Source organism: Acanthopagrus latus, chromosome 22, assembly GCF_904848185.1.
Source record: "Acanthopagrus latus isolate v.2019 chromosome 22, fAcaLat1.1, whole genome shotgun sequence".
Taxonomy (NCBI): domain Eukaryota; kingdom Metazoa; phylum Chordata; class Actinopteri; order Spariformes; family Sparidae; genus Acanthopagrus; species Acanthopagrus latus.
In genome coordinates, this window is record NC_051060.1 from 24,716,347 (window position 1) to 24,737,651 (window position 21,305).

General features: G+C 43.9%; 1 protein-coding gene across 4 annotated transcripts in view; it reads left to right on the plus strand.

The window, feature by feature from the left end:
- Positions 1–5,147: 5,147 nt before the first annotated feature.
- Positions 5,148–21,305, plus strand: part of disp1 (dispatched homolog 1 (Drosophila)) — a 70,382-nt gene continuing 54,224 nt past the window's right edge. For 2 of the 4 annotated variants that reach the window (XM_037086814.1, XM_037086812.1), the window contains exons 1-2: positions 5,148–5,458; positions 7,733–7,807. The gene's annotated coding sequence lies outside the window, so the exon portion shown is untranslated. Of the gene's footprint in view, positions 5,469–5,625; positions 5,660–7,732; positions 7,808–21,305 lie in introns of those variants that run through there. The other 2 variants (XM_037086815.1, XM_037086816.1) reach the window with 2 other exon arrangements.

The following is a 21,305-nucleotide window of genomic DNA, read 5'->3' on the forward strand; positions in this document are numbered from 1 at the left end:
TCCTCCCTCTGCTGCTCCCCTTAACCCCCCTCCTCCCTCTGCTGCTCCCCTTAACCCCCCTCCCTCCTCCTCCTCCTCCTCCTGCTGCTGCTGCTGCTCCCCTTACCCTCCTCCTCCCTCTGCTGCTGCTGTTCCCCTCAACCCTGCTGCTGCTGTTCCCCTTACCCTCCTCCTCCCTCTGCTGCTCCCCTTAACCCCCCCCCCCGCCGCCGCCTCCTGCTGCTGCTGCTGCTGTTCCCCTCAACCCTGCTGCTGCTGTTCCCCTTAACCCTGCTGCTGCGGTTCCCCTGCTGCTGCTGTTCCCCTTCTGCTGCTGTTCCCCTTAACCCTTCTGTTGTTGCTCCCCTTAACCCTGCTGCTGTTCCCCTTAACCCTGCTGTTGTTGTTCCCCTTAACCCTGCTGCTGTTCCCCTTAACCCTGCTGTTGTTGTTCCCCTTAACCCTGCTGCTGCTGTTCCCCTGCTGCTGCTGTTCCCCTTAACCCTCCTCCTCCCTCTGCTGCTGCTGTTCCCTGTGCCACCTCACCTGGTAGGCACAGGTAACAGATTACATGTGTAACTTCACTACTTTTACAACTGTGTTCAGAATTTAAGTGATTCTTGCCCAATTTATAAACAAAGTAAAAATAATTTTTTCTTCAGATGAGGTGGAAAATGTAATGCAGTTGGTGGTGTAGTGATGAAGAGTCCAGAAAAAAATAAACATGAACATCTACATTAAGATAAGATAATTCTTAATTCTTCCCACAACTGGGAAATATGCTTTATTACAGCAGCAGAGAGGACACTAAATGTAGAGAGCAGTAATTGTTGATGGAAATAGTAGAAATGGTGGTTGTACAATCAAACCACAGCAGGAAGGAAGGACCTGCAAATATCACTTCTTCACAGGTCCTTCCTTCCTGCTGCATGATGTTTTTCAGAAGTCATATGGGGTGTTTTTTGCTTTGGCAGAACACGGAACTTGAAACACTTTGTAGAAAATGGATCAGTTTGTATCCAGAGCACCATCAGGCAGACCCCAAAGTGACCACACACTATCACAGGATCAATACAACAAGCTGACTCACCTGATAGATAGAAAAGCAGCTTCATCACAGATACAGAATATTCTAAATAACTCAAGACTCAGCAGACGTCCTGTCAGATGAAGGCTGTCTTCTAGTGGTCTCAGAGGATGAGGAGTAGTTTCTAAACCACTTCTCAGGAGGGAAACCAAGACAAACAGTTGAGGTGGGCTAAGAAATACCAGAATGTTACAGTGAATGATGGTAGAAGGTCATAATAACTGATATCATGCAGCAGGATAATGAGCCCAGACACACCTTAATAAAAGCTTTGCAGGAAGACGAAAGACAAGCAAAGTGTCAAGACTCTCCTGGACTTTCCTCCTCAGTCACCTGACTTCAACTCCACTGAACATTTATGGGGGCACTTGAAGACGGACAAAGCCGAGCCGAATCTTCTGTGGCACAACAAGAAGCTTTGTGGAATACTGTCGCTTCGATAACACGAGACATCAAATGCATAATAGAAGTTTCTTGACTGGTGGTCTACAAGACTCCCACCAGCTCATTTCAGGTGGTTAATCAGGTGTGAGGTGCAAAGTAATCGTATGTAGCATCATCTCCAAAAGCAGATTCACTTCTAGAGATCAACATTCAAACCTTGCAAACATACAAAGCTATCTACATATATTTAGTGCTTAATGTTTAAGGTGTGTAGGGGTGCGAGCTGGTTACTCAGCTGGTCTGGGCGGATGAAGGTAAGCAATAGGGAGAAATTAAAAGAGGCTTTACTCTGGAGGGGAAATGGATCCAGGTGGCTAACTTAGCATATGCATCAATTAGGCATTTGGACTGAAAAAAGCAGCCCATTTAATATTTTCTGCTGTGCTGTTTTTGCCTCATTTCAGTCTGCACCTGCTTTGCATCTGTGTAGTTGTTGCAGCTAAACTTTTCATATAATTCTCTGTACTCTATATAAAAGCAGCTTTAGCAACACTAAGCTGCCCTTTTTAAAAAAAAAACAAAAAACTATACTGTTTTACTTCCTCGCTGTTGGGAGTTTTAATCAAAGACACAGCTTGAATAAAATGGAAAGTGATGTTCAGAGCAGATGGAAAGACGAACATGCTTTGTGTCGGGTACGATCGATGGTACATCTAATGCATGGTTTGACCCGGAGGTCACGCTGGGACAATCAGAACCGGGCAATGCAGAGAACAAGTGCTCTGTTCTCCTTTAATAACAAAGTGCTTTTGAAGAAGACAGACCTAACCTGCCACAGTGGAGGTGTTAAGTAGTCAGAAGCTTTTTGAAACATTTGTAACGCACAATAGAAAATGATGAATATTAATGCTGTTCAAGCAGTTGTCTATGTGACCTAGCAGTCATGAATAATGCATGATGGACTCGTAGTGCTCATATAAGGCGCTTATGGTTCCATATTTACGGTTCATTATATGAGATATATTTTAGCGTTCACTTGGAATGGAGCACCTCAGTTTCTGTAAATGAGGTGTGCTGCTAAAGCTGCTCTGCAGAGTGTGTGCAACACACAGTTTAATAGTCATACTGCCCCCATGTGACAACTGCAGCAACCAAAATGATTCCAGGAGAATAAATTAGGTGGTTTTTTTTTTTTATCCCTGTTCTTTATGTGTTGCTGTAAATCTGTTCCTCGCTGCAATCACAGCAGTTGACACTCATGAAACAAACTGAATATTGTCCACAAACCTCCTGTTTCCACTTATTTTAGTCCTCCTGGTGGGCAAACAAAGCAATTTATTTTTCGTCTGAGGAGAAAAAGGAACACATTTATGAATGTCAAGGTTTACCTCCTGGCCCTGACACTGGAAAATAAAACTAGGCTGCATTCAAGATGATTTTATAAACTTGATAGCTCAGCTGGTGAGTGTATGCCTCGTGTTCAAACGTCCCACGCTGCAGCCCGTTGCTGTAATGTTGGACTACTCATTTATCAGGGCTGATATTCAGCTTTTTTTCATTATTTTCATCACATTATTGTACTGGTGTTTTTTTGTGTGTCTGATGGGCGGATAAAATAAATTGATAAAAAAAATGTTGTCTCTGTTTTGTCTCTGATACAGAATCCGTTCTGTCTGTCGTCACCATTCTGTGGTCTCCACTCTACTAGTTTCACAAGATATCAAATAAATGTAGTTGACTGTAAATAAAGCAAAGTAGCAGAACATGATAAATTATGATTTAAAGAACCTAAAAATCTTACCTGAATACAGTAATTCTAAGTTCTCTATTGTAGGCAACTAAACTTGTTTGAGTTTGTTGAAGACGTTTCACTCCTCATCCAAGAGGCTTCTTCAGATCTAACTAACTGGAGGTGAGCTGCAGGCATTTAACCTATGTGGGAGTGTCCTTGCAGGGTGTGGGGGTGTCCTTAAATACTGTGGAAGTGTCCTTACAGAGGTAGGGAGTGCCCTTACATAGTGTGGGAGAGTCCTGACAGAGTGTGGGACTGTCCTTACATAGTCATTAAGGACATGTGTGAGCTCTGAGATTAAGAGTCGTTAGGGCCTCTTGTGGGTCATTGACCCAACCAGCCTTCATGTAGGTCTCTCAGGCCAGGTGAGTGCAGGTGTGAATGGTGGTTAAGCTGTCTGGTGAGAGAATTCAGTACAGTAGGTACTGTAGATGGGTGATCAGGACACTCCCACACAGGGTTTAAAAGCCTGCAACTTCCCGTGAGTTAGTTAGAACTGAAGAAGCCTCTCGGATGAAACAGAAACTTCTTCAAGAAACTGAAACAAGCCCAGGTGCCCACGAACTTAGAAGCACATGACCTGGCTGACTGAGAACCTTCAGCACTGAAAAACAACATACCGGTCGACCTCTGTTGTAACTGCTTTGTAAGCTCCCTAGTGCAATTTCTGTCTTTTCAAATGCAAGTATCTCTGATTACACAAATCATTAGAGTGCGTTCTGCTCAGGTTTTCCAGTTTCTTCATGTGTGCCGGCTCGCTGACGTGCACTCACAACTGAATGGAGCTGAGCCGTTGCTAATGAATGTTATTTGTTCCACCTGTGCTTTCAAACTGCAGCAGTGAGAGAAGTCTGTCCCTCACCTGAGTAATCTGTGCACCTGTCGCAGCCGGTACATATGTTCGAGCAGAGCGCAGGCAGTGACAGTGAAAGGTATTCATGAGTTGACCCTGATGTATTCATTTAATGCACTTTTCAACAGCAGAGGGAGAGTAAAACCATTTTAATGGTGTGTAATTTCTCAGAGTGCTTTGGTTTTTCCAATTTCCTCCACATTTAGTGGCTCTCCCTGGCCTCCACCTCCCTCCACCTCCTCCTATCTCCGGCTCGTTCATCGTGTCACAAACATCCGCCAAGTGCTTTGCTGCCATTACTGTAGTTAAGAAGGACAAACCAGAACATTATTTGTGATTATAAATAAATATATTTGCTTTTATCTCCAGCCTTTAGTCCTTTCATATACATCTGAGTAGTTATTTCACATTACCATAAAGTGTTTTGCCCTTTTAGTCGACTATAATGTAGCATTAGCAGCTAATAGCTTTCAGAACCTAAACAGAAGAAAAATGACATTCAGAGTGTTTTTTCGTTCACAGTTACAATGAAGTCTGAACGGACTGTTTCAGTTCAGTCGTTCCCTGTCTCTCCAATAACTTCTGTGAATTTCTACACTGGCCTGTATTTTCACACCTAGCTTGAAATATATCCCACTGTCTTCATTTTTACCAGTTAAAAAAAAAAAAAACAATTAAAAAATTCCAAAAATGTTTTCCTAACTGGTTTTACAATGCCTACGATAGAGGGTTAATATAATAAGACCACAAGGGCGAAAAGGCAAAAACAGAATAATATAAGTTAAATGGTTGGTAAGACATAATAACTGTTATATATCATTAAAAGAAACAATTCTCCACTATAAATAATGGCATATTTATAGTTAACTAAACTTGATTTAACTCTTAACAAGCAATGAAATGCTTCATAAACTATTTATTTATTTAATTTTGAGTTTGAGGCACTGATGTTATTGTTTCAGTCATTACTGGTCAAAATGTGGAGGATTATATATGGGTGCATGTAGAGGTGGAGGTGCGGGACATCAGTACTTCTAGAATCCTGGCTACGGCCCTGCGCCGAACGAGACTGCAAGGAGACAGGAGACAGGAGTCTAGGAGACAGGAGTCTAGGAGACAGGAGTCTAGGGCGCTTGGTTCCCTCCTAGTTCCCTTCGAAGCTCCCTACATTCCTCCAGAAACCAGCTAGCGGCTCCGGAGCGAACAAGAAGTTAGTGCGCAGCTGCCCACTCAACATGGTCTGATGCCCGGAGAGAGGAGACATCAGCATCCGACAGAGAAACAACCGAAGTGGAGGAGCAGGAACACTTTTCTCCTTCGTCCGTCCTGCTGTCAGCGTGTGTGTCCGTCCTGCCCGCAGTGTGTGAGTCCGTGTGAGTCCGTGTGTGTGAGGCGGAGAGCGGAGCTGTTGTTCAGCCAGCTGTTTTGGTCAGCGCGGTTAGCTGGCGGCGGCTAGCAGCTAATGTGAACTTAGCTAGCATGTTGAGAGCAAACATCAGTTTTTTGGGGTTGTTTCGGTGGTGAAATGGAGCCGAATGATCCGAACTGGGATCTCCCAGTGATGGTGAGACGTGAGAGCTGGATCAGGTTCGGAAAGAGGTGTCGGAAAGGTTGAGGCTAGTTCGGCTGAGACGGGTCCACTGAGATTTGATATATGAACGTTAAAGGCCGGAGCTAATCACGAAAACGTCTCCTTAATTGACACGAGAATAAAACCTCAGCCTGTAATTAACAGGACAAACTTAAACACAACGCGTTAATTCACATTTGAGCGTGTTACAGTCACAGCTGTTACAACTAGCTTGTCATAAAAAGTGTAAAAATGTCGATTTATTGATCGTTTGTGCGTTTTTTTTAGTCGCTGAACCGTGAAGCAGCATCTGTTGGGAGACAACATGTTAGCAGTGAAATCCTGTGGTTCTGCTCTCCTGCTGGGCTCGGCTGCACTGTTCCAGAACATGTCAGCTGAGTGGAACCAGAAGCTGATCCACTTCATTTATTTGGACACCTGCATGTGTGAGCAGGAGCTGTGTTCTGCCTGTGACTGAAGCTGCTGAGTCAGCTGACATCAGTTTCATCACGATGCGATATTATATCGATTCTTTGGACAAGATGCGATATTTGCAGATATCACAGAGTCTGTCGCGACACGGTATTGATTCGATTAGATACATAGATGATCGATGACATCACATGCCAAGGTCTTTTCACAAAATAACACAATGACATCATCATCAGTATGTTGGATTGTGACGTCACAGTGCTTCTTTTGTCCAAAACTCAAAGACTCTTCATTTACTGTCAATAATGACAAAGCAAAGCAATACATGAGTGAAGCAATTGATTGATTATTAAAAAAGTTAATTATTTATTTGCTTTAAATCGACTGATCTGTCTCCAAACACTCCTGAATCCACCCTGTTATAAAACCTTTTTGCATTCCTTGGCTTCTACAGATGTTATATTGCGTTGACATCAGTATATGCGATCTGCAGTGGTGGTGAAAAGTTCACATACACTTGAAAAGAACATGAACATCATGGCAGACTTAAGATCACATCATTTCTAAATCAGGATAGAATTGAGGTTTTGGAGTCCGTGTCAGGAAGTTAACAGATTTAATTAAACTTTACTGATTCTGTCAAGAGAATTCAGGCAGTCGATCACCGTTTGATGGATATCTGAAGCTCCTGACTGAAGAGAAAATGGCCAACAAACATTTAATCAAATATTAGAATCACTGTACGTATATTTCTGAGCCAGCAGATTTTGGTCACATTTTCAGAAGACGTGTAATGAATGAATTACTGAACCAAACTTCATGAATGTTTTAGTGACAGAGTAGTTTGTGTTGACAGAAACATGCGAGCTGTAGAAGTCACTGGAGCTGAGGGCTGCTCTGATGTACATGTTGTTTATGAGTGGATGTAAACGTCAGCCACTTCTTTTAATATGAGATTTAAGATTCAGTTAACTTCAGATTTGATAACAGAGGACAAAGTAAGTAGACTGGTGCTGCTGTGACCGTGTGGACGGGTCACTGAGCTCTGTGTCAGTAGTTTGTTTTGCAGGTTTTTCTCTCACGAGCATTAGTGAACTAATCCTCCTCTTATAGCTTCTCAGCATCATACGAACGTGACCAGGAGCTCTGGAGCCAAACAACTGTTTAGGAGCACACGTGGAAAATGAAAGGCAGAGAGCACCGGGTCAGTGGGTCGGGCCGAGGGGAAATATGAGGCTGTTTGTGACGGTCCTCTGGTCCGGAGGGTCGCTGCTGCTTTGCTCTGACAGAACCATGCTCACTCAGAGATGCTCACCGTCTGGTTTTTAGATCGGACCTGACTGAAGTCTTCTGTCTATGATTGTATGATTGATGGTTCTTGAAGTTTGTGAGTCCGGCTGTGATCTGCAGTGTTTCACGTCACCAGAACTGTCGTTTATCTCCCTCCAGTTTGAACTGAAATACGCCAGATAACAGAGAGAAGAATCTGTTTTTAAAGCTTTTAAAACCAGGAGAAGACAACACCTCTGTCACATCACAATATGATGATGTAATATTTGATTAGGCCAGTTTTTGCTGCTTGTTTCCAGATAAAAGTATTTTTTTAGTGATTTCTCAATGTTTTCCTTCTATCAGAGCTTCCTGAAGGCTGCCAGGTGAGATCACCGAAAGAAGGAAACTCAAACACCGAGCTCACCCGAAGAATTTAAAGTAAGCAACACACACACACACACACACACACACACACACACACACACACACACACACACACACACACACACACAGACTAGCTTCATTCATGTTTTCTAAACTAATTGAGATCATCAGAAAAACCTCAATGAGCAAAATCGTTCACACACGAGCTAATTGCAGCCATGTTTTAATTGATCCTGCTTCTGTTTTGCATTACTTGGTGATGACAAATAGTTTTATTTTCCTCACTTCGTGCATCTGTACGTTCGTCTCTGAAGCCGGGCAGACCTCAGTCTCTGTGATCCTCTTGTAGTTGCATGCATCGTTCACAATCGGCCACTAAGGGGCAGTCTCATGCTAGCTATTCCTCTGCATCAGCCCCGTCGTCCTGCTCTACTGATGCTTCCCTGACATGTTTCATGTTTGATGTATATAAGAAGTTTGTGGACACAAGTTGATTAACAGGTTGCCGTTGTGCAGCTGACACTGAAATCCTCTTCCTGATATGATAACATTTACTGTAAAGTTTGTCGGGCCACGAGGCTGGAGACAGCTCCACGTCTGTCCCGTGAAACTGTCTGTGTTAGAAACTTGTTTGGCGACTACAACAGCTCTGTTGTTTCTTCAGGAAATGCACAGAGGCCCATTATGTGTTAACTTAATTTTGCCCCAGCAGATGATATTTTGTGGCCGACCTCCCACTGAATGAACTCTGTATGGTCTTTAATCAATCGCGGAAGTGTTTTTTTTTTTTTTTTTTTTTTTTTTAACACGTTTCGTCAGTTGTGGCTCGTTAAGCAAACTGTATCAGTGTAACAACCGTCTCATTGATGTTTTGTGGTGATTTGCTGCTTTTTTAAGCACCGTATAAGGGCCTGGAATCTGTTCTCAGCGCTGTTATCGCTTCAGTTTCTGCAATTTAAAGAGAAACTGCAATCAAGAACAGAGCCAAGTCTGGCCTGCTGATTCATACAGATACGTGTGACCCTCTCTGTTGAGTGTGGCGCAGAGAAAACGGTCACTTCTAACTAAATCCTCTCAGCTCTTTTCACCTTCCTCCCTCGCTGTCTCGTCGGCTTGTTATAGCTTATCTGTCCCCCCTTCTTTCTTCTTAATGTCTCTGAATCCCTCCATCCTGGCCTCCCTGCCCTTCTGAACAACTGGCCCGGACAGCTGGCTTTAACAGCTGCTTGCCATCTCATTTTTGGCCTCTGTCCATCTGGGCAAGATTTTTTCATGGCGTTGTCTTATTGAAAGCCGGCATTTCTGTTTCTAAATCAGTCTTTATGCTGTCTTTGTGTCACCATTCAGAAAAGAGCACACTGAAACCAACATCTAGAGGTTTTATATGATTTATTTTCTGATGTTGGAACCATTTTTTGGTGTTCAGCATCTGTTGTGTTATCTGTGTTTTCTTGAGCTCTATTTACCACCATTACCTTTTGCTAACAGCACCAGTATTCATCTCTGTTGCCTCACAATGAATCCCATGTGTCATCTGCACTATAATGGCCTGGTCTGAATTGTCTTTTGTCCATCTGCTGATAATATGCTGCAATCTTTCCTGATTGTACTTGTTGGCATTTAGTTGGGGGGGAAATTTCCCTGAGCAATGGCAGTAAAGCAAAGTGAGGGAACGCACGAACAGTCTGCAACGTTTTTATTCTGTCAGAGTTGGAAAAGGAGGCAGTAAATTCAAGCTTCAGCTGCATTTTTACTCTCGGGTCATCAGATATCCATATCATCAGCCTCTGAGCTGAATAACATATGACTATCATGTGAGGACAGGTGGAAAGATGTTGGAATATACGTTTGACTTCAGTCTGAAATGGTAGTAAAATAGATTTGCAGAGGTAAAACAAGTGCTTCAAACCAACATTGCAGTTGAGGGATGATTGAGCCATCAGCCATCAGAACCTTTTGTCCTGTTGCTGATGTGCAGTTGTTGGTACTGTAATTTATCTGTCCTTGCTATGAGCTGTGTCCTGTGGTGGTTCTCCTCGGGGTGGCGTGGGGGGTAATCGGGCCCGGAGCTGGTAGCCACCAGAGGCATGTCTGCACATTTGCTGTCTATAATTCAAACTGTTGCACTGGGTTCTTTGATGTTGAGCTGAAGGATGGAGACACTGGTGAATCTGTGGACCCCTGCAGCACCAGCATGGCTAATCTCTGTCCGTCTCTGCGGAGACTTCAAACTGCTACATGCTATGGATTTGTGTCTTTTGGTGCTGACAGGCCGGCTGGACGGATCCACTGAAGATCTCTGACAGAAAGACGTCCTCCCTGCTCTGAGGAGATAAAGCCTGTCCCCATCAGGCCTGGCAGGGACATGGATTTAGATTAGTCTGAGATAAAAACTTTGTTTTCAGTGAGGATGAAATTCAACGTGGAATTAAATTTTCAAAGCTTCACACAGTCCAACCAGTCTGTGTGAAGAACCTTTGGAAAAAGACCAGAAGTCTGTAGTTTAAACCTGCGATAACTGATCTTTTATCCACTTGGGGGCAGCAGAAACAGTGTGTTGTCCCTTTTTAGTTTGTTATGGCAAAGTTGTTAGCAATAAAACATTTTCTTACAGCTCTGTTTTTGTCCTCTACAAACTTGTGAAAGCAATTTTTGCTTATTTGGCAGCTGAATGCTCCTCTGTGATCACCTGCTGGCCTCTTAGTGTGTCTGTGTAGTCCAGTGTTTGGTGCTGAGCAGGTTTATAAAGTTTTTTTTAAACAGCTATGAGAGTAGCGAGAACTGAACCCAGTCACAAAAGTTGCAGCCAAACAGCTAAACAATGAGCTGGAACTCACTGTAAATCTGAGGGGAGCTGCAGGTTCACGGCTGCAATCGACCTCCTTGTAACAATCAACCCTTTTCTAAATCTCATTGTTTTCATGTCAGCATTTGAAACATTGCTTCACTATAAAGATATCAGTTACAGCCACTTTGAATGACATAAGCATATTGAGATTAACTCATAAATCTTAATAAGTTGTTCAAATAATAGCTGTTAAATCGTTTTGATTTTAATTAAATTCAAGACTGGATGATGTATTAAAATGGGGGCTGCCAGTCAAATCTCTGCTGTGTGTAAACTGCAAAACCAAACTAACAAATATTGAATGTGACTTAGATTTGAAATGCTCAACTAAACTTAAACTTAAAAACTGTAGCCGGAGAAGCTACTGAAACTCATATTAAATGCAGCTCATCCAGTTGTGAATCTTCCGGTTATTAAATGAAGGATAAACGTTGTGTAACTTTGTGAACATTTGCATGTCACGTGTTTCTTAAACTCACGAGGTGAAGAGGACAAATAAAGGAGTGACTAAGAAAGAAAAAAAAAAAAAACGGGCGTGTGTTTCTCATTGTCCGTGTGAGCTAAAAATGGATGCGTGTTCTCAAAGTTCAATCACCGGAAGACTTTCTAAAATAGTTTTGACTACTCACCGCTGATGCTAGATTTATCTACCAACATCCGCTGTTACTCACACACTCGCACAGGGATCGAGAGGCAGTTTAGAGGAAACCCAGCATGCAGGCTGCAGCTATCATCCTGTCCACTGTTTATCCTCTGATAGGAATTATTTCCCTGTGATCAGTGGAAGGACCAAATGTTTCTGGTAGTTTTCAGTTCACAAGTTTGTCTTTTGGTCGATGGGTCTGTCGGTCGGCCAGCCACTTCAGGTTCATGGTCCCCTGAGGATGAATCCTTCAACAGTTTGACCTGTTTGACTTTTGTATCTTGACAACTGTTGTTGTATTGCTGTGAAATGTGGTACACGTGTTCAGGGTGCCCAGAAGGACAATTGCTAAAGATTTTAGCGATCCCTGTTCATCATTAAACCTGCTTGACTTCAACATATTAGAATTGATTTTGATTTAAAAGTGCTTCCCTCTTTCCCTTTGAGAATTGTGTTAATCATTTGTAGGCATCTGCTAAAAGCCACCCAGGTTTGAGGAGGTATACAAGCAGATACACGACGGTCAAACCGGATCCTTTCAATGACTTCTTGATTACACTGCTTCTTTGATTGTAGCTGGACTTAAGTCTCGGGTGCGTCTCTGGCATGTGGACGGTCCCATCAGGCCGACTTGAGCCTGAGCAGACAGAGGCATGGATCCTATCATGGCATCTCACATACCATCCATCACGTCAACTCTATCTCGGTGTCTTTATGAACCTCGTAATTGAAAGCAGGCTGGTCGACAGGCACTTTTCTTTCTGCTTCCTGGGCTTTAGATTAAAGAAATCAATAGTGCCTGGTGCTCCTTTTAAAAAGCATATGTGAAATATTATAAGCTCTGGCTACTACACTCTGCATTCAGCTCTTTGACCTATTGAGGGCCTTGTGTGGGAAGAAGTGCCCTGAGAAACAAGCCCCGTCTCTGTGTTTTGCATCCCCTCGCCACAGTATCAGTGCCTGCTCCACAGCTGTCACTGTTTGTATATTTGATATACTGACGGATGCCAAAAGGCAACAGGTGTTGCGTATTAGTGCCACTGTTTTATTCAACCCCTGTCTGAAAAAAAGTTGACTGAGGTCGACAGAGTTGTCAGAGTGTATCATTGTAATGTATGCATCGGTCTGACTTTTGGACTGAGCTTTGCTACAAAGTTTTTGTGAGGAAAAGGAAGCGAGTCAGAGAGGGAAGATGAATTAATGTGGTTCAGGTGGACTAAACCCTGTCGGACCCCAACAACAGCTCAGGAACACGGGAATGTCTTTGAACATCGACCTTTTTCCTTCCCGCTGTCTCTGCCCAGGGAGTTCTGCTGGTCTGTGTTGAGTTTGTAGGAATACGAACCACAGATGGAAACTTAAACACATTTATGTCCCATGTTTTTTTTTTTTGTCAGAAATGGGTATTATTCCATTTCTTGTTTGAATGATCCCTGGATTTAGACGGGTTAGCCTTTTTTGTTGTCATAGCAGTTAAATCTCAAAGGTTTACCTTACGGACAGCCTAACTTCAGGATTTTTGAATCTACTTTCAGAAACTTTACCAAACAGACATTTTGTCACCTGCCATCACATGTCAGCCTGTATTTTCTGCTTGATATTTGATATAACGTGTCTTCCATCACCTCACCAGTGTTGGTTGCTTCACCGCATCTTTCCTCGGTTGTTTGGCTCTTCAGACAAATCCCAGCAGACAGGGCCCTGGTTCCCCCACAGAGAACAGCCTCATTAGGATTTGTTGCACAAACTGGAGAATGTAGACTGGCTGAGGGTGCGGCGAGGCCTTCCCTCCCAGGGACACATGTTCCTCGCTGCGGCCTGACCCTGGAGCTCTGGGCCTTGTCGAATCATATTTGGCTCATGTGCCTCCTGGTCAGGGGCTCAGTTACCCCTGGACTAACCTTATCCTCCCTCGCTGAGGCCTGTGCGCAGTACGAACTTCAGGTTTTAATAAATGGACAGCTTGTTGATGCAACACAGAGGGCTGATGCTGCCGTCACGAGTTATGGAGTTTGGTGAATATCGCACCCTGTACTGTTGGGGTGCTAGTTTAATGAATCAGAAGTTCAGAGAGCAAACTGCACTCAAGCAGTCTGCTCACACTGCGAGACAGTAAAGTGGCACAGTTTGAGTGTTTATGTGACTGTCGGAGCACCTGGGACACATCACAGAGCAACAGCAACATTTACAGTTATAATTAAGATTTAATGGACAAATTCACGTCAAACTAAAAAGAACCTCAACAAACACAAACTCTGATGTGGATGTGAGTTATTTAGCTTTTTGTTTTGGGCTGCTCCCTCTGCCAGATCACCTGTTTGCCACTTGGCCCAAACAGAAAACCAGATTTCCTTCAGCTCAGTTTTTGTGAAGTCTTGTACAAGTTTGTGAATGCGTTTGGAAGTTATGTGTCTTTTGGTGACAGACCTCCGCCATGGTGCCCCTTTTTGGCGCCCATTGGCTTTACCTGCATGCCAAATGCCTCAAAAACTGTGGCCACGGCATTTTTGTTGACCGACCGACTATGTCTAAGTCAGGCCACGATGTTCTTCAGACAGAGGTAAACCAATTCAAGTACTCAGACAAGCCACCCAGTCTGTTTTATATTCTGTTTATCACTTCCCCCTTCAACCACCTCAGCCTGATGTAATATCATTGTCGCTCATGTTTGGCATTGACAGTCCGGGCTCTGATTAAATGGGGCGGGTAATTAATGAATTGGCAGACTGTAGTTCTTCAGTGTCACCTTCACCTTGCATCTGGAAAAGGACTGAGGCTGAATGTAAAACACTATCATGGAAACATTCAGTTGTTGTGCAGCAGACGGTTACAGGACAAAGCCACACAGATCTTGATTGTTCGTCTCAGCTCCCTCCTCTGTCAGCTCAGCTTTTCCACGTCTGCCTGCTTCTCACCGTACTGCGAGGACTTAATAAATGTCACTTCCCGGCTGACATTCTCTCCGACACTTTTGTCATTTCTGAACCTCCTCACACAGCGGCTGCATTATGTGACTGAACCCTTTGCTCCGAGTTCCGTAGTTCTTTTTTTTCTTCTCTACGCCGTAGAGACCCATAATACCTGAGAAAGTGCCCCGCGACAGAACTGGATGGAAAACTGGACCTTAATAATCACAGATGGAGAACTGGCTTATCCAAACCCCTACAGAGCAAAGCTTTTTCCTCCTCCAGCTTCTTTTATCACTGCCAGGACATTGGTACATTCAACAAGTGGTTTGCCATGAGACTTTTGCTTTACCTCATGCTTCCTATGCTACGTCCCCAGGAACAATGGTATTCAAAGTTAGACTCTACCATTGAGCAAGGTAGGCAACTGCCTTGGGTCCCCAATTAGAAGGGGGCATGAACAGCTATGGATTTTATTAGGTTTAAACAATGATGTTACTGTTGCAACTCATATATATCCCGTAATAACTTGTTGGCTGAATCTCCCGAGTGTAAACCTGAAGGTAACAAACACAGGAGAGGAAAAATGTGCAGCATTGCTGGTTCCAGTGGTGGAAAAAGTATTCAGAGTAATACTGCAGAATAGGAATTAGGGCATCAGTGTATTATTTTACATTCAGAGCTTCTGTAGAGGATTTCAACTGAAGCTCAGAGTGTCTGTCTTCATCTTAAGAAGACATCAATCTAACGACGTAGGCTCTGCTCCCACCACCAGCACCGTCATCTTCATTGTAGATGAGTGTTTTAAGAGAAGTTGCACAGATTTAGTCTTTCCTCCGACACGTGTATCTCTCTCACTCTTTCTCTTCTTCCTCTGCTGCATCCTGAAAGGCGTCCAGCAGTCTGAAACCTTAATTCAATAAGAGATAAATTGGAAAAATGTGCAAATCTAAGGCATAATTTCAGCTCTCCGGCCAGAGGAACATTTTGGGAGTGCATTTGGTACTCTCCCCCCCTTTTTTTTTTTTTTTACCATAACTGCCCTCTTCCCTCCTTCGCTTTCTTTCTGTGTGTGCTGTAAATTGTCCCGGGGTTCCATCTGCTTTCTTGCTGTGGAAGAGTTAAGAGACTGTTCATTAGACTGACACAAACCAGAGAGGCTTCGTATGGGTGGGAAGGTGCACCCAGGGAGGGGTGAGGCGAGGGAGGGGGGAGGAATAAGAGAGCAGTCTTGGCCCCGGCCCAGGCTCCTGGCCCTGGAGGGCCTGTTGATTGGGTCACAGTACCGAGGGGGATGGATAGGTACAGATGGAGTGGCAGATGAAGGAGGGTCAGCCTGATTCATTTCTTTTGTTTCACTTAATGAAGACCTTTGTGGAGCTCGGGCCAATCCATAAATTTGACTAAAAGGCTGCCTGTAGAGCTGCTGCCAAGCAGAGCGATTCAGCATGCCTCCCTCCCTCCCTCTCCTCGGCCCTCCTTCCCTCTCTCACTCCTTCTTTCTTTTCCCTCTTTTTGTTTCTCTGCATCCTCTGTACCTTTCATGTTATCTTGCATTGTCCCTCCTCTTCCTTTCCTCTGAGAAGTGCTGCTGATCTGCAGCCAGGATTTCACTGCTCATTTACTGATTTAACTGTGTTTAATTTTGGTCACATTGAGTTCCATGTCTGTTTGTGTTTTATGCTTTTTTAGCCTACTGGTGTGGAGCCAGATGTTTTTTTCTCTTCTCAGCCAGCGAGTTTGCTTTCCTCCATGTGGATTAAACTTGACAAGAACCATGTTCACGGCTCTGCATACCAGTCTGATAAAGCTATACGGACACACCTGCATCCAAACAATCGCACATGGCACATATATGCATACAGGTCAACATTACTGAACTACAGCAGCAACATTTGGCTTGCATTGCTTTTGGCAGCAGCATCTTTGGAGTAGATTGACTGGGAGCAGACCTCAGAGCTGTTCTCAGTACAGTGTTTTACTGACGCTCATTTTGTTCTGGAGTGGTGTTGGATGCAGCGGTTCTGTGAGCAGAGCGGACTGTGACCCTGGTCCTGGCAAAGCTTCTGAGTTTGAGTGTGTTTACTAATGCCACTCAGTGGCCTGGCAGCTCCTGTGTCCCTGCTGTCGCCTCTGTGGTCCACACTGTGACTGTGTTGAGTAGAGCCAGTATGTATGGAGCTGCCTGAACTGTGAAGCACAAGGGAGCAGCCCCTCATTTCTTCTTTTAAATGCCGTCCTCTCATCTTTACTTTTGTCCTCCCATCTCATATTTTATATACGGGGAAGGCAACTAACGATTATGTTCATTGTTGATCTGTTGTTTATTTTCTCTCTGATTAATTTCCTGTTAATCAGCTGAACAGTTTACTGACTCTGTTATAAAGTTTTGTCAGTGTCAAACATCCGAGCCGTATTGTGGCGCCAGTTGGTTTCAGACATGACATGTAAAATGTTTATCATGGCAGTGTAAAAAATACCTATAGATGAGTGTGAACAAAGCAAATTCCACCAGTATTACGACTTCCTAGAAGTAGAAAATGGCACATTGTCACTTTCAAATGAATCAAACCCGTCTTTCTCTGTATGAAGAGGCTTTGTGTGTTGCTTAACTTAAGATTAGTGGGTTGTTCTGGTTGTCTTAAGAGGCCCAGGCCTTCTAGGACATGTGGCTTGATGCCAGACAGCTCCCCTCTCTGAGAGCATGAGAGTCCATACATGTACAGATGAATACACACAACTCAAGTCTGACGTCACCCTGCTGGACTCGACTCCCGACCGTCCCTGACTGCCGGCACAGAAATGAGGCCGTTCACAGGATGTTCTCCGCTGTCAAGGCCGACTCAAGAGCATTTGTGTGTTTTCGTGTGTGTGTGTGTGTGTGTGTCTGTGTGTGTTCGTACTACTCGCTCGTCCTGTTGTGTATTTTGAGATGAATGATTGATAAGATGTGATGAAGAAATAGCAGCTGCAATTTATTTTTACTCTGAAAACTGGTGTTTGATTTAAACGTATTTTCTTTAAAAAACAATTACTTTGTGTTCCATAGTTTCCATGTTCTATAAAATCATAAATTACATATATACCAGTACTAATAAGAACATAGTATAAAGGTAAATCTTACTACATTAATAAGATGTGATTAATGGAATAGTTATAATGAAGTTACTGGAACACTTTGGTAGTAATGGACACACACTTCTCCATTTTTGCCTCTTTTTTTCTCAAAGTTCAGTTTTTCTTGGTTCTGATGGATCAGATCTTTGCTGTGCTGAGACGTATTTCCAGAACTTGGGTGTCCACACATGACCACGATATTACCAGCTACGTTAACGTGATGTAATTCTCAGTTGTGCATTATGATGGAACACAGTGATGCGTCCAGAGAAATCTGCTGCTTCAGAACAATCACCTGGTTTATATGTGATCACAGGCAAATTACTCTGTATAAGAGTTTACAGCTCTTATGTGCCTGATGGTGGAGTATAATCCTAATGACAGATTGTACATAGAAATACTGTTTGCGTCTCGTACAAGTCAGACTGCAGTTGGGTCTGGTCTGCGTCAGCTGTCGACAGTACTCTGGCAGGTCGGTTCTGAGCTGTGCCATCCCTTCTGTTACTGTTAGCACAACAGGTTTATAGACCACACTGTGTAGAGTTTCTGTCTCTGTGGTCAGTCACATTCTCATTTATTCAACAAGTGTGCTTCAGGTTAATGCTGCAATTTCCCCGACATGTTGTGGATTGGTGGATTTTTCAGTGATATCGTCTGAGATAAGCCTGAAACACACCGGGCCAACTGAGGCAGCGGAGTGGTTGGATGAAGGCGGTTGGCTGTTGGTTTGGGTCTGGGCGGCCAGTGGGGGCTTTAAACATCACACCCATTCTCCCGTCAGTGTTTGGAGATGCTGTCCGGTGGGAGAAGCTTTGAAAACATGATGAATTAATAGGTGCTGATTTCAATTTTGGAGCAAAAGCAGACCCCACATAATATACACATTTCACATCCATTGCATTAAAACATTGGCGTAGCTCCTGTAAGCACATCTGTGTCTTGTTTGGGTGTGTAGTCTTCCCAGAATGCTGAAGCATAATGGACTCAACATTAGTTCAAGTTTACCTAATGGCTTAATAACAGGTAGTTATTTCTCCTGATTGTCATAAACTATTCAAATAATGGCTTATTATTGCAAACCTGCTGTTAAACTAACTTCTCCTTCTATACACCTCCATCACACCCTTCATCCTCTCTTCTGAAAGAAACAGAACTAGCTTTGTTTTTGTAATAATCACTTGGGCTAAATCACATTTCCAAAGCTTCGAGGTCACAACAACTTCCCCTTTGGGGTTTGATTTAAGTGGCACTTAGGCCCGCTACTGTAGCTAATCACAAGGATTTATAGAGTGCATCACCCAGGGGCCGGACGACCAAGGAATGTTTGCTGGCACCCTGCTGCAGGTGTTAGAAACCTCTTTTTTTCGTCCTACCTTTCTTTCACCTTGTCTATTATAGCTGCTGATGGAAGGCAGCTGGAAGACCTTGCTTGTTCTCCACTTGTTGGGTTAAAAGTGGGGGTCTGTCGGTGGAACATAACGCTGGCAGCTCCCGCCTCCTGTCGCCGGTCACTCCCCAGTCTGGAAAGTCCTCCACGTAAAGCTTTCATAATTACATTGATCTTGAGGAGGCCTTTTATGACCTGCTGACGCATTCAGTCACATTTCAGCTTGGCCCTTGTTAAGGGCCCCTGTGTTTTGCATATTCCAATTTCATGTTCAGCCATTAGCACTTCTCATGTTTCTGTTAATTGGGAGTTTTCACATGGCCCTTAAGGAAAGGGGTATAGGATGAGGGACTTAGGGAAGGAAAGAAGGAAGAGGCGAACAAGAGGGGGAGGGAGCAGCGTGGATGCAAAGAGTGGGGGTTGTTGCTCTGAGAAAGAGCGACTGTCAGAAACTCCAGAGGCATGTACTACAAGATCCAGATGTTGTAACCGCCTAACATACACCCAGCCCCATCATCCTCATGTCCACCATACATAACCTTACACATGGATTACATTGCTTCGAAGGTATTACAGCACTCCTGGACAACACTTGTGTTTGCACTATTGTCCATGGTGCCTCTCTGTTTTGTTTTCCAGGCTAAATACAGGAAGTCATTATTCGGCTCTGCCTTATCCAAGGAAACATATCTGTTCCCTCGCACCCCTCCCTCCTCCTGCCCTCTTTGAATTTCCACCCAAGCACGTCTTTGGTCTGGTTTGAGTGAATGCAACAGCGGGCCAGAGCTAATGAGCTTGCTGTGATCTAAGAGCAATGCCATCTATAGGCATTCTGTCCAGCCTGTGCTAAACACCCACCCTGGAAATACACTATAGTGGGACATGAATCTGATTAGTTTGGTATTAATAATTGACTTAAGGAAGATTAATTGCAGCACAAAAGTGTCAGTCCAGGAAGAAGTACTCCCACGATGGGTGATGAGGTTAAATGAAAGTGAGGGTTGACGCAGGAGGTTTGTTCATAGTCTTAACTCTCACTCACCTTCCTCCTCCTCCTCCTCCTCCTCCTCCTCCTCCTCTCGCTGAGTAACCTTTGGCATGAGAGGTCAGCGATGTGTTCCAGCAGGATGACCTTTGGTAATGAGAAGGCAGGTTAGTGGGCGACCTGGAAGTGCTTTGTCCGCCTCTCCTGGGAACACAAACAGTGACGGTACTAAGGCACACAGGAACAGCTGCAAGGCCGCCGTCTTGTGTGCTCCTGCATGCTCTGATGCCCATCCGTCATTTCACTGGAAAAACAGAAATATAAACAAAAGATAAACCTCCTTGACTGATTCGCCTCAGGTGTCAGGACACTAACCTCACAGCTTCAGATTCTACATGATTTTGATTCAGCTGAATAGATTTAGAGTGGGCTTTGACAAAAGGTTTTCATGTTAATACTTAATTATCAGTAATATTTGGTGACACATTTCCTCCTGGCTAACATCCCAAGTTAATGTCTTTGTTATCCAATTTTTGCCCCTCTGTTTATCTGGGTAAGATGTTCCACGAGCCCTGGAGTAATTGATCCACCACAGAAGAATGAGGTGACAGGTGTGTATGTGGGTGGGGGTGCACTTGGATATTTCTGACGGTCTGTAGAGGACGGTTCAGTCAGGTGACTTTTACAGTTTGTAATGGGATTAAAAATTGAGTTGCGTTTGACATGCGTCCCTTTTAACCCCATCGACCTCATCCTGATCATTTAATTTGTAAACTCTACATTACCGTTCTGCTCTGCTCTGGTCCTGCTGTTGCCTTTTGCAGCTCTCTCTCCCTGCTTTCATCACTGCAGATCTCCCATGTTGATATCCCTATGTCATCTGATACGGGCTTCATTTTTTGTTGCCTTTTAGAAAGCGACTGGCCCCGTATGAGCTCCTGTGTGACTTTCAGAGGCAATTTACATATCTGGCATGAAATCGAACAGCTGAAAAAAGACACAAGTGAAGAGTGGAGTGGGTCGGTGCTTCCTGGCCGGCGTCCATGAAGTACAAAGATTGCTAATCTGCTTGCACGGCCCATTCCATGTCTTTTTTTTTTTTTTTCTAACTTTGGAGTACGCAGGAAAAGGGCATCCGTCAGTGCTCTTTAAGGTACACATAGTGTTTTAGTATCATGTAAATTCATGACAAGTCATTGACCTGCCAGTGGAAAATATCAGGGAGGGCCAGAGAGAAAGAGGGAATGAGCACAAATGGCAAAGCGCCACAATAATTCTTGGCATTGATCCCCTATTAAACAAGCAAAGTTTTCTCAAGGCTGCTTGAGTTTGTGTTGATCCCATCGCAGACAGAGCGTGCTCTGGCTTTTCACGCTTTTCATTTTCTTCTTGAAAGCGATGCAGTTATGAGGCTACTTTGATCCCATACAATTGGGAGAGACTTCCATTTGTGCGGAATGAGACAGTAAGCCCTTTGGAATCCTATCGGCACAAGATGATCTTTGAAAATTATAAAAGACCGGGGATTAGGGCATGTTCAAAGATAAGTTGGTGTCTTCAGGTGAATTTATCGCCTCGATAGCCATTGATTGGGTGCCGCTTATGATGCAGACAAAACCAACAAGCGATGAGTGAGTGGCTTTCATCCATGTTGAGTCTGAGGTCA